At 34.7% G+C, this 14,915-nt stretch overlaps 1 long non-coding RNA gene across 1 annotated transcript in view; it reads left to right on the forward strand.

The window, feature by feature from the left end:
- Positions 1 to 688: 688 nt before the first annotated feature.
- The window catches only part of LOC144290451 (uncharacterized), a 58,005-nt gene continuing 43,778 nt past the window's right edge, over positions 689 to 14,915 (forward strand). The window contains exons 1-2 of the long non-coding RNA XR_013358093.1: positions 689 to 882; positions 7,902 to 7,949. This is a non-coding gene — a long non-coding RNA (uncharacterized LOC144290451). The remainder of the gene's footprint in view (positions 883 to 7,901; positions 7,950 to 14,915) is intronic.

The raw sequence follows: 14,915 nt of genomic DNA on the forward strand, positions 1-14,915 counted from the left end.
ATCTCATTGTTGTTTCCATTTCAACCTACTCAATAGCTAATGATGTTGAACATGTTGTCATGTGTTCACTTGCTATTTACACCTTGTTTAGTGAGATATCTTTTCATGGCTTTTGCCCATGTTCTAATTGGGTTATTAGATTTTTTTTTACTGTTATTTTTTTTAGTTCTCCATACACAGTAGATAGCAGAGTCCCACTGGATATGTAGTTTGCAAACACTTTTGTCCACTCTATAACCTATCTCTTTATCCCCCCAAGAAGGGCCTTGAAAGGGCCTACACATTTCAATCTTGACATAGTTCAACTTAGCAAACTTCCCTGACATGAATTTTGCCTTTTCTGTCTTGTCCAAGAACTCTTTACCCAGCACTGGATCCCAAAGGTTTTTTTAAAAGGTTTCTTTCAAAAATTTTGTAATCCATGTTTTAAACCTGTCAATGATTCAGCTTTATTTAATTTTTTTAAACAGACTTTATTTTTTAGAGCAGTTTAAGATTTATAGCAAAATTGAATGGAAGGTATGGGAGATTTCCCATATTCTCCCTAACCCCACACATCTACAGCCTCCTTTATTATCACCAAATCCCTCAAGTTGATACATATGTTACAAGTGATGAACCTAACTTGATGCATCTTTATTACTCACAGTCTATAGTTTATATGAGAGTTCTCTCTTGGTATTGTACATTCTATGAGTTTGGACAAGTATATAATAATATGTATCCACCATTACTGTATCATAGAATAGTTTCATTGCACTCAAAGTCCTCTGTGCTCTGCCTATGCATTTCTCCCTCCTTCTCAACACCTGGCAGCCATTGATCTTCTTACTCTCTCCAGAGTTTATCTTTTCTAGAATGTCATATGGTTGGAATCATACAGTAAGTAGTCTTCTCAGATTGCCTTCTATCTCTTAGTAGTATGTATTTAAGATTCTTATGTGTCCTTTCATGGCTTGATAATTCATGTCTTTTCATCTTTGAATAATCTTCCATTGCAGTGATGTATCATAGTTTATTTACTCAACTACTGAAGGACATTTCAGTTGCTTCCAAATTCTGGCAATTATGAATAAAGTTGCTAGAAGCATCAAGTGTGAAAGGTTTTGTATAGTCGTAAGTTTTCAATTTATTTGGGTATATGTGGAGAAGTACAATTGTTGTATTATATACAATAAGTTTGTTTAGTCTCATAAGAAACTCAAAAAAATGTCTTCCAAAATGGATTTGCCATTTTGCATTCCCACTAGCAGTAAATGAGAGTTCCTATTGTTCCACATTTTTACCAGAATTTGGTGTTACCAGTGTTCTGGATTTTGGTGTGCTTTGTTATTTATGCTTTGTTATTTGTCATTTTAATTTGCATTTTCCTAATGATATATGATAATGAGCATCTTTTCATATGCTCATTTGACATCTTTATATCTTCTTTGTTGAGGTATCTATTCAGGTTTTTGGCCCATTTTCACATTAGTTTATTTGTTTTCTTACTGTTGAATTTTAAGAGTTCTTTGTATTATGTGTTCATAATCATTCTGTTTTTTCAAATATTTTCTCCCAGTCTATGGTTTGTCTTTAATTCTCTTGACAATGTCTTTCAAGCAGAAATTTCTAATTTTAATAAAGCACAATTTATCAACTACTTTTTTCTTGGATCATAATACATGTCTTTCGTGTTGTTTCTAAAGAGTAATTGCCAAATACAAAGTTATCTAGATTTTTTCCAATGTTATCTTTTACTAGTTTTATAGTTTTGTATTTTACATTTAGGTATTTTATTCATTTTGAATTAATTCTTGTGAAGGGTATGAAGTCTGTGTCTAGATTGATTGATTGATTGATTGATTTATATGTGGATGTTTAGTTGTTCCAGCACCATTTGTTAAAAATAGTATTGGAGTGGGGGACACCTGGGTGGCTCAGGGGTTGAGCATCTGCCTTTGGCTTAGGGTATGATCCTGGAGTCCTGGGACCGAGTCCCACATCAGGCTTCTTGCATGGAGCCTGCTTCTCCCTCTGCCTATGTCTCTACCTCTCTCTGTGTCTCTCATGAATAAATAAATAATTAAAAAAAATACTATTGGGGGACCTGAGTGGCTCATTTGGTAAGCTTCTGATACTTGATTTTGGCTCAGGTCATGATCCCAGGGTATGAGTTCAAGCCCCATGTGGGCTCCACGCTCCCCAAAGATAGCGTGATAAATTTGGTAAATTACAAATTGCTTGACATATTTCCTTTCTTTTTTAAAAAGGTTTTATTCATTTATTCATGAGAGACACACAGGGAGAGAAAGAAGCAGAGACATAGGCAGGCAGGCTCCATGCAGGGAGCCAGATGTGGGACTCCATCCCAGGACTTCGGATCATGCCCTGGGGCTAAACGCAGATGCTTAACCACTGAACCACCCAGGCATATTTGACATATTTTGACATATTTTCTAACGTTGAATTATCCATACGGTTCTTGTTTAAATCAAATTTTGGCATGTAGCATATTAACTGACATCCAATTCTAAATGTTTTATATTCCCCTGAAGATTTTTTAAACTAAGGATCACTTATTTTTCAAAACTATAGGAAATTTTAGCAAAAATATTCAAAAAGCAATCTGAATGATACTGATTCTTTGGAACTTGAAGTTCTCTCTTTATGGCCAATATAATAAATACTTCACAAGATCATATATTCTCCATATGCCAAATATGATATTCAAGATTCAGCCATTGGCTAAACTTCGTTAACTATATGATTTATATTATCCTCTTTCTCAGTTTTTGTTTTCTCAATTTATGAATTTTGAAAGGGATGAGTTAAATTATTTATTTCTCCTACAGTTCAATCCCCTATGGCTATACACATTAAAAGTTTATATATATATAGTAACATCATATATATATAGTAACATTTTTTTCTAGTTTTTTTTATGAGTAGGTAATATTTCTCATTATCCATTGAAATATTTAACATAAATTTTATTTTGCCTGATATAGCTGTTTCCTGTTTCATTTTCAAACTTTTAAATGCATCTACTGGAAACAATATTTTTGGATATTTTAAAAAATAAACTGAATTTGAAAATTTTTTACTCTGAATTCTTGTTTTTAATCCATTTGAATCTATCATAACATTTAAAAATTATCACTGAATAAATATGACTTTTGGTATAAAATTCTATGAATCTTCATAAAGTTACAGATTCATGTAACCACCACCAAAATTAAGATACGGCATAATTCCATCACCACCTGCTATAGACTGAATGTTTGTATTGCCCCCAAATACTTCTATTGAAGCCCTATCCTGCCCTGTGATTATATTTAAAGATGGAGCCTCTAAAGAAGTAATTTAGGTTAAATGAGGTCAGAGGGGTGGGACTCTGATTTGATAGAATTATTATCCTTATAAGAAACATCTCCCTGGGCAGCCCGGGTGGCTCTGCGGTTTAGCAGACTTCAGTCCAGGGCGTGATCCTGGGGACCCGGGATCGAGTCCCATATCGGGCTTCCTGCGTGGAGCCTGCTTCTCCCTCTGCCTGTGTCTCAGACTCTCTCTCTCTCTCTCTGTGTGTGTCTCTCATGAGTAAATAAATAAAATCTTAAAAATAAAAGAAAGAAACATCTCCTTGTGTATATGCACCAAGGAAAGACCATGTGAGGACACAAGCAAAAAGTGGCTGTCAGCAAACCGAGAACTTTCACTAGAAACCAACCCTGCCAGACCCTATTAAGTTGTAGTATTCAAAACTGTGATAAAGTAAGCCAACCAGTCTATGATATTTTGTTATGGCAGCTGTAGCAGACTAATGTAGATCTTGGTATAGGAAAGTAGGTACTGCTATAACAAATGACTAAAAATGTAGAAGTAGCTTTGGGATTAGGTAATAAGTAGAAGCTGAGGGACTTTAGAGTTCCATGCTAGAAAAAGCCTGGATTGTTGTGAGGGGACTGATGATAGGAATATGGATGTTGAAGATAATTCTGGTGAGGGGCACTTGGGTGGCTCAGTTGGTTGAGCATTCAACTTTTGGCTCAGATCATGATCTCAGGGTCCCCAGATTGAACCCAGCATTGGGCTTCCCATTCAGCTGGGGTATGCTTCCCTATTCTCTCTCTCTCTTGCACCCCCCACCCACTTGTCCACTCTCTCTCTCTCTTTTTAAAATAAATAAATCAATCTAAAAAAAAGATGATTCTGATGAGATCTGATGAAGAAAAGAGGAGAGCTGGAGAGAGTCTCCATCTTCTTAGAGAATCCATAAATAAACAGATTGTTGGTGGAAGTATGAGGACTTAAGATCATTATGGTGAGGTTTCAGATACGAATGAGGAAAAAATTATTGGAAAAAAGGAAATCCTTGTAATAAAGAGGCAAGGAAATTGGCTGAATTGTGATCTAGTGTTTTGTGGAAGGTAGAACTCGCCGGTAACAAAATTGGATATGTAGCTGATGAGATTTCTAAGGAAAACTTTTCAGGTGCACCCTGAGTTTCTATTGACTGCTCATAGTAAAATGTAAGAGAAGATAAATTAATTAAAAGAGGAATTGTTAAGCAAAAAGGAATTAGAACTTGAAAATTTATGAAATTCTTAGCCTATACATATTGCAAAAGAAAAAAAATGAGAAAGCATGTCTTTAAAAGACCACTAAGGCTGCGGCTGACCAACCAGTTGGTAAGAAGATTATTATGGAGGTGAATCATAGATCTAATAAGCTCTCTCAGCAGAAGTCTCAGGAATTATGAGAGCAGAGAAAGAGATAGAGATGGGATTAGACCTCAGAGACCCTGCAAGCTAACACTGAGGGAAATAGAGAAAAGGGTAAATAGAGAAAAAGGCTGCAAACATGTATTACCCTTCAAGAAAAGGGCAGAATAGAGGCACCTGAGTGTCTCAGTCTGTTAAGCATCTGCTTTCGGCTCAGGTCATGGGATAGAACACTGCCTCAAGCTTCCTGCTCACAGGGAGCCTGCTTCTCCCCCTTTTCCTAGTTGGTTCTCAAATAAATAAATAAATAAATAAATAAATAAATAAATAAAATCTTTTTTTAAAGTTGGGGGCGGGGCAGAATGATTTAATAATTCACAGATCATCAGGGCTGCCAATCCCACCACAGGCCCAGGGGCAAGCTGATTCCTTCTCAGTTTCAGAGGTAGAATGCTGTCCTTAAATTCACTGGGGCAGTCAGCTACCACAGAGAAGTGTAGAGGCAGAGCTTTCAAATAATGCCATGGGAATAGGGTCCTGGCAGAGTCAAAAGATCAAGACTATCCCAGAGAGCCATATTCTTATTACCTAACATAAATACCTGGGGAATTTGACTTACTAGCTCTTGGATTTGCTTGGGGCTTATTACCCCTTCCTTCCTTCTGTTTTCTTCTTTTTCAAATGATGACATCTATCCTAAGCCTATTTCACCATTATATCCTGGAAGCACATAATTTGTCAGGTTTCACAGGTTCACAAGCTGGAGACAAACTTTGCCTCAGGATAAATTATATCTCAAGCCTCACTTATATCTGATTCAGACGGGACTTTGGATTTTAGAGTTGATGCTGCATTGAGGTGAGACTTTGGGGACTATAGGATGGAATTAATGTATTTTGCATGTGAGATGACAGGAATTTGGAGATGCCAAGGGTGGAATGTTATGGATTAAATGTGTCACCCCAAAAATCACATATGGCAGTCCCATTTCCCAGTGTGGCTGTATTTGAAGATGGGTCCCCTAAGGAAGCAATTAAGTAAAACTTATTCAGAAAGGTTAACCTGTAGTTTGATAGGCTTAGTGTCCTTATAATAAACACCATGAAAAAGGGCATACTGAAGACCTAGTGAGAAGGTGGCTGCCTGCAAGCCAGAATGAAACTGACCTTGCTGGATGTTGATCTTCTGATTTCTATCCCCAAGAACAATGAGAAAACAAATTTATGTCATTTATGCTACCTTGTCTGTGATTTTGTTATGGCATCCCAAGCAGACTAATATACTACCCAGATTCCTCTGTGTTATCTTCTATCCCTAATTCCTGCAAACTACCGATTTGATGGGTGATGAACCACCGGTTTATTATAGTTCTCTCTTTTTGAAAATGTCATATAAATGAAGTCATGTGTTGCATAATTTTTTTACCCTTGCATCTTTTATTTAGCATAATGCCTTTCAGATCCATCCAGGTGGTTTTGTTTATCACTAGCTCATTTTTTTTTTTGCTGAGTGGTATTCCATCAAATGAATGTAGCCCAGTTTGCTTACTCATTTAGCTATTGAACAAAATAGGTTGTTACTAGATTTAGTTGATTTTCGATTGAAAAAGAGCTACTATCAATGGGTTTTGTGTGAAAATATACTTTTATCTCTGTAGTGTATATAGTCGAAAAGTGCAGTTTCTGATTGTATAGTAAATATATCTTTAACTTCATAAGAAAGTGCCCAAATCTTTTGCTGTAGTATTGTGCATAACCACCATGTATTATGGTTCTGGTTCCCCTTCATCCTCACTAGTTGTTTTTTTTTTTTTTTTTTTTTTCTAATTCTAGAGCTTCTGTTGTGTAGTGGCATCACAGTATAATTTTAATTTGTATTTTCTAATGTCTATTTTTGTTGCACATCTTTTCAGGTGCTATCTGTACATCTTATTTGCTAAAGCATCTGTTCATATCTTTCACTCAGTTTTCTAATGGAGTTGTTTGATTTCTTACTACTGGCATTTGAGAGTTCTTTATATGTCCTAGAAAGAAGTCCTTCATTATATATGTGATTTATAAATATTTTCTGCCAACATGTAACTTGTCATTTCATTTCCTTAAACATTTCATTTCTTAAACTAACTAATGTTTTAAATTTTTATTAAACACAGTTTGTTATTTTATCATGGATTGTGCTTTTGGTGCCATGTCTATAAAGTCTTCCTAACTTCAAGTCATAAAGAATTTTTTTCCTTTTTTTCTAAAAAATATCTGAAATGAAAAATTTTATATGGTAATTCAGATATATGGCTAATTTTGAGATCTCGTTTGTATAAAGAATGAAATTTAAGTCAAAGTCTAATTTTACATATGAATGTCCAGTTGTTTTGACACTATATGCTGAAAGGTTTGTTCTGAGCAATCATTTGAACATATTTTGGAGTATATTTTTTCTGTGAGCTCATGTTTTGCTGAGGTAGCAGCTAACCAGGCCAGTGATAGGTGTTGGAGAAAGGCTGCAGACAAGGCCTCAGATTTCATTTTTCCACATCACTGACAGTTTTTACTGTCAATTATGGTTTTAATGCCTTGAATTACGGATTTTATCTCCATTAGTTTATTTCAATTATTTTATTTGAAATTACTCTTTCAGCATGTGAGATACAGTGACTTGTACATTATAATCAATATTTAACTATTATTTTTATTATTGCTATTCGATGATGATGATGATAATGATGATGATGAAGATAACTGTTTTCAAATATATATGGCTCATCCTTACCTTAGAACTTTGAACTTCACCTTGCTTCTGTTTTCCTGACTCTTTCATGATTCAGATTTCAATTAAAAATTCACTTACTCAAAAATTTTCTTGTCATCTCATTTAAAATGGTTCCTCTCAAGTCTTTCTATTATATTATTTTCTTTTAATTTTATCACTCTACATATTTCTATTTGAAATTTATTTTTCTTCACTAAAATATAAACAGTGGTCCTATAACCATTCCATCTACTATTAGAGCAAAAACCCAAACCTAAGCCTAACTAATGTGATGTTTATTATTTTTTAAAATGTGTACACATTGCTTTAAGTATTATTTATTTAATTTCACCAAATAGACACAATTTAGCAACATACTTATTGAAGACATTTCAGACCTTAGCAATAAATTTAAAGCTTATATCTTATCCTTCTTTTACTTTTTTTTTTCAGGAATGCAGTCAAAGAACACAAAAGACTTTATGCCATTTATGAAACCAGGTGAGTCCATATCTTCATTTATTTATTAAGGTTTTCTTCTGCTTTTCACTAGTGATACAAGTATTCTTAGTCATTATAATGTGAGCTCATGACCTATTTTGCTCTATATCTTGCTCTATATTTTGCTGAAACATCCACCAAATTATTATAAAGCATACATAGAAACTTAATAATAATAATAAATATAATGTATCACCTTAAGTTGCCTTATGTAATTTTCATGTAATTTTATTTAAAGTTTTAAATTAAAAATCTAAAATTAAAATTGAGTTCTAATAGGGCATCTGACTCTAGGAGTAAGTGCATCCAAGGTTAAAATAGAATGTTTTAGCATTGGAAGAAACTTGAAACATTACCATTTTACATATCTGGAAGGGTAGTCCAGAAAGGTTAGGCTCACCTAAGATCACACAGCTATTCAGAAGCATTAGGAAAGTACAATATATTACTTACTTTCATCAGTATGCTTTTAGACTGCTCCACACTGCCTGGGGAAAAAAATCCCTAAGGATTTTGTGTGTATAAAAGCAGTTGATATTCACTTGGATAGAAATGGGCTCCAACAACAAAATTTTGCAGCAAATCTTTTGAAAGTATGTATTTAACAAAAACGAAATCATCTGATGAATTCTTGTTTATCTTTAAAAATCCAGCTACAATATAATTTGACAATTGAAATTTCTCTAAATTCCAACCACTCCACCTCCAAATTCAATCAGCATTCCAGGTTAAGTTCATCCTCCACTGGGCCCACTATTTGTTAATGTTTAAAGCTTTTCTATGTAAAGTGCTAATAATTCTTTCCTTTTTATCTTCCTTCCTTCCTTCTATATATCCAGATTCTAAGTACTGTAATATGAACTACAGTCATTATCCAATATTTTTGGTAGAAGTAATAATTTATCAGAAAACATCATTTTAGTTTATTATTTATTGTGTACATATAATTTCATTTACTTATTCAAATACTTCCTTAGGATAAATTCTTAAAAACATTATTACATGGGAGAAAAGTATAGACATTTAAAACCTTTTAAATTTATGTACAAGTTTGTACAGAATTTTGCAAAAATTTAAAGTATAGAGCACTAGTACTCACAGCTATGTAATCACCAATGAGATTGGGAAATAGCACATCAAGTCCCCTCAGCAGCTCACTCCTATCCTTGCCAGCCACTCCCTTCTCCTCTTCCCCAAAGGTAATGGTTACCATGGTAATGTCATGAACTCTATCCCCGTCTGCCTTAGGTTGGATTCCCTAGAATCGAGATTCTTTCCAAGATGAGGATTCTTTTTCCGATGATTTACAGAGAAATACTATCAGGAGAAATTTGTAAGAGTGATTAAAAAGTATGATATAAAAGGTAGATAAAATACAAAAAGCATGTTTTTGAGATACTTAGCCTTTACCTGATCTCTAGGCACTCTCTAACATCAATTATAGAATGAAGTCTGTCCACCTAGAAGCCCAGTGGTTATACACCTGCATCAAAACACTTTAATAAAGCACTGTCTCTGGGGGCAGAGCATTATTTCCCAGCCATCTCCAGGTGAGGCAGCACCTGGGCAATGTTGTGAAAAAAAAGGTGCAGATTTGAGTGATTAGTAGCCACCACTGCATCTGGGAACTAACAAACAAAGTCTAGCACCAACAGCATATGCAGCAAACCAACAGCATATGCTGCAAACAGCATATTCTGCATTATGAAGATCTATTTTATTTTCACATTAAGTTTATTTCATGTTTTTTAAGGATTCTAATTGGTCACAATTTCATGGGAAATTTACCAGAAAAGGTTTCTGGCAAAAATCACAGCTTACAGTAGTACAGTACTTCCAGAGGCCAATGATAGGTATGCATTGCCTCTGTACCTTGCCCTACCATTGTAGGTATTCTCAGCTACCACCTTGTCTAGGGTCAGCTAGCTTGCCTTGTGGTATGACCACAACCATTATCACTGAACCTCTGCTTTTCATGACCTTTTCAGGCATTTTTTAATGCCCACTCCCCAAGGCGAAGTTGACAGTTGAGACTTGGCATACATAAGTATCAAGAAATGTTCCAAATTAAAAAGCTGAAGCTTTTCCTTTAAGATTGGGAACAGTACAAGGATGCTCACTCTCACCACTTTTATTCAACATAGTTCTGCAAATCCTAGCTGGAAGAATTAGGCAAGAAAAGAAAGGCATCCAAACTGAAAAGTAAAGAGTAAAATTGTCACTATTTTTAGATGACATGATATTGTATGCAGACAACTCTTAAGACTCCATGAAAAAAACATTAGAACAAGGAAAATTAATGAAGTCACTAGGCACAAACTCAATAAGAAGAAACTATTGGGCAGCCCCGGTGGCCCAGTGGTTTAGCACCACCTTCAGCCTGGGGCATGATCCTGGGGACCCAGGATCAAGTCCCATGGGGGGATCCCTGCATGAAGCCTGCTTCTCCCTCTGCCTGTGTCTCTGCCTCTCTCTCTCTCTCTCTCTCTGCGCCTCTCATGGATAAATTAAATAAAATCTTAAAAAACGAAGAAACTATTGAATTCTTATATATTAATAAACTATCCAAAAGAGAAATTAAGAAAACAATCCTGTTTACAATATCATCAAAAAGAGTAAAAAAAAATAGGAATAAATTTAACTAAATGAAAGATCTGTACACTAAAAGCTATAAGACATTAATAAAAGACATTGAAGATCAAAAAATGGAAAGGTAGTATGTGCTCACGATTTGGAAGAAATATTATTAAAATATCCATACTACTCAAAGCAAACTTGGGTACAGATTCAATGCAATCCCTACCAAAACTCCAATGGCATTTTTCATAGGGAAGAATCCTAAAATTTATATGAAACCACAAAAGACCTCAAATAGCTAAAGCAATCTTTAAAAAGATGAACAGGGGCACCTGGGTGGCCCATCAGTTAACACCCAATTCTTGGTTTCAGCTCAGGTTGTGCCCTCAGAGTTGTGAGATTGGGCTCCACACTGAGTGTATAGGCTTCTTAAAACTCTCCCTCTCCTTCTCCCTCTGCCCCTGCCTGCCACATGCTCTCTCTCTCTCTCTTTCTTGATCAAATAAATAAATACATCTTTTTAAAAAAATGAACAAAGATAGATTCATCACTCTTCCTGATTTCAAATTACATTTAAAGCTGCATTAATCAAAACAGTATGGTATTGGCATAAACCACATAGAAACAGAATAGAGGGCACCTGGGTGACTCAGTTGGTTAAGCATCAGCCTTTGGCTCAGATCATGATCCTAGGTCCTGGGATTGAGTCCCACATCAGGCTTCCCACTGAAAAGCGAGTCTGCTTTTTTCTCTACACCTCTTCTCTGCCCATTACCTCTCTCTAATAAATACATTTTTAAAAATCTTTTTAAAAAAGAAACAGCATAGAGAGCACAGAAATAAACCCACACATGTAGTCAATTAATTTATGACAAATGAGTCATGAATACAATGGGGAAATCTCTTCAATAAATGGTATTGACAAAACTGGATGAACACATACAAAAGAATGGAACTGGATCACTATCTTATATCATAAACAAAAATTAACTCAAATTGGTTAAAGACCATAATGTAAAGCCTGAAACCATAAAACTCCTAGAAGAAAACATAGGCAGCTTGGATCTAACTACAAATGCAGAAATAAACAAGTGGAACCATAAAAAACTAAAATTGCCTGCAAAGGAAATCAGCAACAAAATGAAAAGGAAACCTATGGAATGGGAGAATATATTTCCAAACAAGAAATCTGATAAGGAGATAATATCAAAAATATATAAAAATGTCACAGAACTCAATAGCAAACAAAACAAAACAAAACCCAACTAATCCAATTTAAAAACTGGGCAGATGATCTGAACAGACATCTTTCCAAAGGAGACACACAAGTTAGATTCATGAAAAGGTGCTCAACATCACTAATCATCAGGAAAATGCAAATCAAAACTACAGTGAGATGTCGCCTCACATACAGAATGGCTATTATCAAAAGACAAGATATAGCAAGTGTTGACAAGGTTGTGAAGAAAAGGGAATTCTTGTGCACTGCTGGTGGGAGTGTAAATTGGTTTAGTCACTATGAGAAGTAGTATGGAGGTTCCTTAAAAAATTAAAAGTAGAGCCATCACATGATCCAGCAGTTCTTTTTTTTTATAATAAATTTATTTTTTATTGGTGTTCAATTTGTCAACATACAGAATAACACCCAGTGCTCATCCCGTTAAGTGCCCCCCTGAGTGCCTGTCACCCATTCACCCCCACCCCCCGCCCTCCTCCCCTTCCAGCAGTTCTACTTCTGGATATTTACCTTCAGAAACTAAAAATACTAATTTGAAAATATATCTGCACTTCATGTTCATTGCCGCATTACTTGCAATAACTAAGATTGCAAAATAACCTAAGTGTCCACTGACAGATAAATAAAAGTGGTATGTATAGATACAATTGAATATTTTCCAACCATGAAAAAAATATCTTGCCGTTTGCAGCAACATCTATGGACCTTGAAGGCATTATGGTAAAGGAAATAAGTCAGACAGAGAGACTAATACCATATGATTTCAGTCATATGAGAGAGAAAGAAAGAAAGAAAGAAAGAAAGAAAGAAAGAAAGAAAGGAAGAAAGAAAGAAAGAAAGAAAAAGAAAGAAAGAAAGAAAGAAAGAAGAAAGAAAGAAAGAAAGAAAGAAAGAAAGAAAGAAAGAAAGAAAGAAAGAAAGGAAGAAAGAAAGAAAGAAAGAAAAAGAAAGAAAGAAAGAAAGAGAATGAGCTTATATAGAGAACAGATTGGTAGTTGCCAGAGGTAAGGGCTTTGGGAGGGCTTGACAAGATGAGTAAAGGTAGAGAAAAGTGCAAACTTCCAGTTATAAAATACGTAAGTCCTAAGAATGTAATGCACAATATAGTTAGTAATACTGTATTGTATATCTGAAAATCGTTGAAAGTAAATCCCGAAACTACTCATAACAAGAAAAAATTTGTAACTATATATGGTAACAAATGTTAACTAGGCATTGTGGAAATTATTTTGCAATGTATACAGATACTGAATTTTGTTGTACACCTGAAACTAATAGAATGTTATATGCCAATTATACATCAATAAAAAAGAAAGAAAGAAATGCTCCAATGGATTATCTATGAATCAAACATATTCTTACCTGTACTATTTCTCTTCATAATCATATGGATCAATTCCCCCATCAATATGGCAACTACATTGTTAGCCAGATGATTTACCGGCAAAAGGATACAAAAGTGCACAACAAACATGGCTTTATATTTAATAAAGCTATTACTACATTCATTTGTAGAAGTGTCTCTTCTTTGGGAACCAGGACATGTAGATCCACAATGTTGATCAATTTTTATTAACCAAAGTCCATAGTTTACATTATAGTTCACTCTTGTGAATTTATAGGTTTTAACAAATACATAATGACATGTATCCATCATTACAGTATCATACAAAGGTATTTGACTATCTTAAAAATCCCATTTCCACCTATTGATCCCTCACTCTTTTCCCCTGAATCTTTGGGAGCTACTGATCTTTTTGCTGTCTCCATTATTTTACCTTTTCCAGAATGTCATATAGTTGGAATCATACACTATGTAGTCTTTGTAGATTGGCTTCTTTCACTTAAAAATATGCATTTAAGTAATTCCATGTATTTTTGTGGCTTTATAACTGAATAATCTTCCATTATATTGATAAATCACAATTTATTTACTTATTTTTAAAATATTTAATTAATCAATCAATCAATCAATTAATTAATTTAAGGCGGGAAAGAGATCACAAGTAGGGGTAGGTGCAGAGGGAGAAGCAGACTCCCCCACTGAGTGGGAATCCTACCTTCAGGCTCCATCCCAGGACCCCAGGATCATGATTTGAGTCAAATGCAGATGCTTAACCTACTGAGCCACCCAGGCGCCCCTACAGTTTATATATTTAACTATTTAAGGAACCTTGGCAATTATGGGTAAAGCTACTATAAACATTCATGAACAGGTTTCTCTGTGTCATTAAGTTTTTAATTCACTTGGGTAAATACCAAGAAATGTGGTTGTTGGATGACTCTTCCAAAGTGCCTGTACCATTTTGCATTCCAACTAGCAACAAATGAGAATGAGAATTCCTGTTGAATTCTTGCTAGCATTTGATGTTGTTTGTGTTATTTGGATTATATATATTATATATATTATATATTATATTATATATATGTGTGTGTGCTTCATTTTTGTTTTAATCATCATCAAATCCTTGATGACATACAATGTTGAGCATCTTCCCATATGCTTATTAGACATCTGCATATCTTCTTTGGTTAGATGTCTTGTTCATATTTTTACTCATGTTTTAATTGGATTGTTATTAAATTCTAAGAGTTCTTTGTAAAATTAGATACCAGTACTTTATCAGATATGTTTTTACCAGTCTGTGACTTATCTTTTCATTTCCTTAGCAATGTTTTATGCTGGGCAGAAGTTATTTATTTTAATCAAGTCCAATTTTTTTCTCCCATGGATTATGCTTTTTGTGTTGTATCTAAAATTTCAACACTAAACACAAGGTCACCTAAATTTCCTCCTATGTTATTATCTAAGAGTTTTATAGTCTTGCATTTTTTTAAAAAGATTTTATTCGCTTAATTGAGAGAGACAGCACACAGAGGGAGAGGAGAAGCAGACTCCCCGCTGAGCAGAGAGCCAGACACAGGGCTCCATCTCAGGACCCCAAGATGATGACCTAAGCTGAAGGCAGACACTTAACTGACTGAACCACTCAAGCACCCTTATAGTTTTGCATTTTACATTTAACCCTAGGATCCATTTTGGGTTAATTTTACTGAAAGGTGTAATATCTTTGCTTGTTAGTTAGGTTTGCATGTGAATGCCCAGTTGTTTTGGCATTATTTGTTGAAAAGTTTATTCTTCCATTACTGAA

This window comes from Canis aureus, chromosome 2, assembly GCF_053574225.1.
Source record: "Canis aureus isolate CA01 chromosome 2, VMU_Caureus_v.1.0, whole genome shotgun sequence".
Taxonomy (NCBI): Eukaryota; Metazoa; Chordata; class Mammalia; order Carnivora; family Canidae; genus Canis; species Canis aureus.